Below are 6,000 nucleotides of genomic sequence, written 5' to 3'. Positions count from 1 at the left end.
CTTAGTACTTGCATGATAGCATATTTAATTACTGTAGAAAGTGCTCCATCTAGTCCTCTAGATTGTTCATGCAGGGAAAAAAAAACTCAAATATGAATGTGCACAGAGTACCTCAACATGTTCTTCAAAGGGATAGGCAAAGTTGGAAGCCATGCTGCTGCCCAAAAGGATCCTTTTTATTTGGAGGAAGTGAGTGAGGACAGCAGAAATATTTTCAAGACAGAACTAGGATTATGGTGGAACTGCTTCAACCACTATTCAAGGAGACATCATACTAGACCCTTCTGAAACATTCATTTTATTAGGAAGAATATTGTAAAGTATTCTAATTGAAACAGCATGATTCTAAGCAGTACACAGGGACAAGAGGAAGCAAATCTTGAACAGTGACAGACAAGTTGAGAAGACTGTTTTTTGAGACTGTCAGAACTCATGTATTTTAAAATAGAGACATAAGGTGAAATGTTTGAATTGAATCTCTAGTAGAACATTAAGACATGTAGTGGATCAGGAATCCAATTGTTACTGGAATAGGCTTTGCCAAATCTGCTGGGTTTATTATTGTCAGCATCCAATCAGAGAAGGCAAAAAAGATGTCTGTCAAAGGAAGAATTTCTCATCAAAGGGAATCCCAGAAAAGGGCAGAATAGCTGAAGCAAGCATTGATTTCAGCAACTACTGGACTGAAGAGAAGATGTGGGAAGGATGCCATAAGTTTCTTCAATGTTACCTGAAGGCCCTACTGCAGGGATCTGGTCTGAGAAATTGCAATGTGGTGCACACTACCAAGGGCTATCATAGAAGACTTAGCTGATAGTATGCAGGACAGTCTGGACAAACTGTTAACTCTGAATGCATAACATATGTCAGATCCTGAGAGGCGAGTGAAACTCTGGGATAAGATATTTGAATGGCAGAGTTGTATGTGAGTCTGTGGGACTGGATTGACCAGGACCCTCTGGATGTGTACAGCAGTCTGTATCTAGCTGGCAGTTCCCACAAGGAAGGACATTATTACTGCCATCTACAACCAGAAAGAGAAAATCAATTACTCCTTTCACTCTTAATGTGGATCACTACATTCTGTTCAATGTAATCGTCAATTGAGGCAAACCTGCTCTGGTGGTTTTAAGGCACACTGACTAGAGTGATGTACAGAGACCTCTGAGAATCTGATACTACCCAGGGATACAAGTTTCCTATTTGCAGAACATGGGGTAGGCACCTGTCTTTTAAACCTGAACCAGGAGATCTAGCACATGTTGAGAGGATAATATACAGTTAACTCAGCTGATCTGTGATGCACAATGACGCCAACAGCATAGGTTCAATTCCTGCATCAGCTGAGATTATCATGAAGGACTCTCCTTCTCAACCTCTCCCCTCACCTGAGACATGGTGACCCTCAGGATAGACTCACCAACAGTCATCACTCTCTAATGAGAGAGAAGCCCAATGGTCTGCTAGGGCTATTGTGATTTTACCTTTTCCTGTGAGAGAATGGGGTGTACAAGCAAGGGAGTGTCCGCGATGCTGGCTAAGTGCCATGAGCAATGTGGCTTTGTTTCTGCTGCGTCATTATTCAACAGATTGTCCACACTTGTCTGGGTACACAACAACCTCTCAAACATGTTATCGATGCAAGGAATGCTGGTCTTTTGATAGATATCCAGTTAGCAGTGGGTTGTTCCAGGAACAATATGCAGTGAGATGGTGATAGAATTGGACATGGTGGATGTCATAGACAGTTTGGGCAGTTACTGAGGCACATTTAATAAGATATAATGAGGAATCTCACTGGACAAGGACTAATTCAATTTACCTATTTATTATTGGTCTGCCAGTTCATAATGAAGCTATACAATTTCCAATACTACAGACATGGGGTTAGTTAAAGTTTATTTGCCAATTTTCACAAAGAATCATTTCCTGGAATGAAGCTTTAGACCTCTCATGTTTTGTGAGGGGGGGGGGCAGCTAAGAACCATCACCCTAACATTATTGTCAACCTCCAAAATCCCATTTCCATGACCCTTGTTTTGTTATGGGATTTTATGCCTACATCCATGTGCTTCAGTTTAAGACAGACAAATCTTGTAGAAGAAAAGATTAAGAATTGTCTTCAGGCTTGGGCTTCTTTTCAAAAGTTCTAAAAACATATTAAGAATGAAAACTACAAAAAATGGTATTCAAAGATTTACCAGCTTCTAACTTTACTGTTATATTATCAAAAGACTAGATTAGATTCCCTACAATATGGAAACAGGCCCTTCAGCCCAATAAGTCCACACTGACCGTCTGAAGAGCAACTCACCCAGACCCATTCCCCCACCCCATCATTACCCCTGACTAACGCACCTAACACTATTGGCAATTTAGCATGGCCAATTCACCTGACCTGCACATCTTTGGATTGTGAGAGGAAACCAGAGCACTCGGAAGAAATTCACACAGGCACAGGCAGAATGTGCAAACTCCACACAGACAGTCTCCCAAGATGGGACTTGAACCTAACTCCCTGATGCTGTAATGCAGCAGTGCTAACCACTGAGCCCCCATTAGAATCAATTGACTTTCAATGCTTCTCTTTTGTCTTTCTTAATTCCATTCACACTCTGCTATTTATGTCTAGTGGGGAGCAGTACCATGGCATTATCACAGGGTTGCCCCAGCTTCCTAAAGCCTCTATGCAAACATCCCTACCCCAGGAAATCCCTCCTACCGCATTCTCTGTGGCCAGCAGTAACCAGGCCTTCCGCTATGGCACTGTTGTTCAAAGGAGCTGCCAGCGGTCTTCTGATTAGCCAGCAATCCTCGGTCAGTGAGGTTTCCCTTCCCAGAGTTGTTGATCTCAAGTAAAGCTTGCTAATTGTCACAAGTCCCTGATTGACACTTAAGCCAGCTGGTCTTCCCAGAGGAGGCAAAGAATAATTCTTGCCAGCTCACTAGTCAGCAGGTGGGGTAGCATGTTGGCTCAGTGGTTAGCACTGCTGCCTCACAATGCCAGGGACCTGGGTTTGTACGTTCTCCCCATATCTATGTGGGTTTCATCTGGGTGCTCCAGTTTTCTCCAACAGTCCAAAGATGTGCAGGTTAGATGAACTGGCCATGCTAAATTGCCCAAAGTATTAGGTGCATTAGTCAGGAGTAAGGGAATGGGTCTGGGTGGGTTACTCTTCAGAGGTGCGGTGTGGACTTGTTGGGCCGAAGGGCCTGTTTCCACACTGTAGGGAATCTAATCTAAATGCAGTTCAAGGTGAGACACTTGAGACCTCAGTAGGGATGCGGGAAAATAAAGGAGAAATGAAAATATCACAGTCAATTGTGTTGGTACATAGGCAAACCTGGCATTTATTTGCAACCACCACAATCCCACAAATAGCAATGAAATAAATAACTGAGTATATTTGTTTTGTTGAAAGACAAAATGTCACCTGGTACATTACTACATTGAAGTTTCAGCCTAGATCATGTACTTTAAACTGTGACAGGGACTTGCATCTTTGATCTCTGACTCACAGTAAAGAGTGCTACCACTATGTTAAGGCTGAAATGCAGTGTAAGGAAATCACCAACAGAATTAGCCTGAACAGCTACAACCATAGTCATCCATTATGGGGCTCAAGGAAGAATGAGAAAAGATGTGTTAATGCTCCATATACTCTTGATAACTGTATGAAAATGGATGATCAATTTTCATCAGTTTTACGGGAGCACTTTTAGCAGGGACAAAGCAGAACAGAATGTTTTGTATTCCAGTGAAAAAGCTGAAAATTATGCAGGCTTCTTAATTCTTTTTGGTTTCACATCATTGTTAATGCTTTGTTTTATGTACCAGAACTAATTTGTTTAATGTGAGCTCGCTTCCAGTGTCCTGCAATCCCATTATCCCTCTATTCCTTTAATATTTCTGCTGAGATCATGCAACATTTAAGATCTCCATGGCATTATCATATTGGTGTTAGAATTATATTGTAACATAAGTGAGCATTCATTTCAGTGTAGTTGGTACAAACAGATTTTAATGACTGCTACAGGCTTAAAGTCTATTGGACTCAGGGTCACGAGCTTTATGAAATAACCATCCTTTAAATGAGACAGTTGCAGAAACTGTGTGGCACAATAAATTTAAGTTATGCTTTTTCTCTTCTGGAACTTGTTTTTGAATCCATCTCAAACTGTTTGAATGCCTCTTTCCTCTGCCGAACCAAATAAATGTAGAGAAATTGTAACATAAACACGAGTGAACACGCCATCTAATTATAGACTAACTAGCATCCAATTATTTTGAGTTTGAGGTTTTAAGGGTGAATGGTTAAGAATTGAGATTTTTTTGATTGATTCATGGATATGGGTGTCACTGGTTAGGTCAGCATTTCATGCCTGTCCTTAATTGCCGTATTGAAGGGGGTGGTGAGTTACTGACTTTGGGTTATAAATGCAGTGATTTTAGGAAGGGAATTCCTGGAATGACACAGTGCAGTCCAAGTCATTAGCCTCCTTGTGGTTTCAGTGCCTGTTGTCTGATCCATGGATCCTGTGCTGACACAGGTAATGCCTCCAGACCAGGCTGACAGCATCTGATGCCATGTTCTCCATCAGAATTCCTGGAGAAAGATTATGGCCCTCCTCTCAATGACCCTGTCCAACAGGACTCTAGGCCCTGTCAATGAGACTCTGTATCAACTTGCCTCCCACAATCATGCTGTTGTCAATTGTACACCAACACATTATGGCCAATTCCTAGCTCACAACATTTGAAATAGTGTGAAATTGTGGATTGAATATGGCACTTATAGAGTCATAGAGATGTACAGCATGGAAACAGACCCTTTGGTCCAACCCGTCCATGCCGACCAGATATCCCAACCCAATCTAGTCCCACCTGCCAGCACTCGGTCCATATCCCTCCAAACCCTTCCTATTCATATACCCATCCAAATGCCTCTTAAATGTTGCAATTGTACCAGTCTCCAACACTTCCTCTGGCAGCTCATTCCGTACCCGTACCACCCTCTGTGTACCCTTAGGTCTCTTTTATATCTTCCCTCTCTCACCCTAAACCTATGCCCTCTAGTTCTGGACTCCCTGACCCCAGGGAAAAGGTTTTGCCTATTTACCCTATCCACGCCCCTCATAATTTTTTAAACATCTATAAGGTCGGGAAATTTGCTAGAGCTGCTTGCGAAGATTTAAACTGTGTGGGACCCAGGGAGATAGTGAGGAAAGACATCAGAGACTGCTACAGTTGAGAACAGAAATGAGTCAAACAGTCAGGGCAGGCAGGGACAAGGTAGGACTAATAAATTAAACTGCACTTATTTCAATGCAAGGGGCCGAACTGGGAAGACAGATGAACTCAGGGCATGGTTAGGAACATGGGACTGGGATATCATAGCAATTACAGAAACATGGGACCTGTGGCATGAATGTCAGGAAGTCCTGGCACCTACCACCAACCTGCAGACTTCAAGATTGCACGAGAGTGACAGCACAGGGACTGGATTTATGGTTAATGAGGTGAACAGTAGAGAGTTGCATGAGAAAAGACTGAAAACCTCCATGAAATTCCCCAAAATTGACACTTAGCCAAAATATGCGAAGACTGAGCCTGATGTTCTTATTCATTCCTGAAGGAGATTGATCTTTATCCTCCAGAGGACGGCCAATGATTATTGAAGGGGAAAACAATATCTAAATGAAGTACTTGAATGATTTCCATTTAAAATCTAAGGGTTGGAATGTTACCAGGAGCCAGGAACATGCCAGAACCATGCGAGAAGTCTGGGGAGCTCTTTCTTGACATCAGGAACAACTCATTGCATCTTACAATGAAGCTCAGCTGTTGAGGCAAAATTCTCATGTGGGAGTAGTGAGTCTCCAGTGAAGGGGTAGTTTTGATGGGTTAACAACCTTATTAACTGCGTACCTCACCTCATTAATATGCTCTTTATTTTTAGTGTACCACCCATCACAAGCAACGTGGACACTGAGAACTGT

Source organism: Chiloscyllium punctatum, chromosome 12 (assembly GCF_047496795.1).
Source record: "Chiloscyllium punctatum isolate Juve2018m chromosome 12, sChiPun1.3, whole genome shotgun sequence".
Classification (NCBI taxonomy): domain Eukaryota; kingdom Metazoa; phylum Chordata; class Chondrichthyes; order Orectolobiformes; family Hemiscylliidae; genus Chiloscyllium; species Chiloscyllium punctatum.
Note: the sequence above shows the minus strand (reverse complement) of the source record.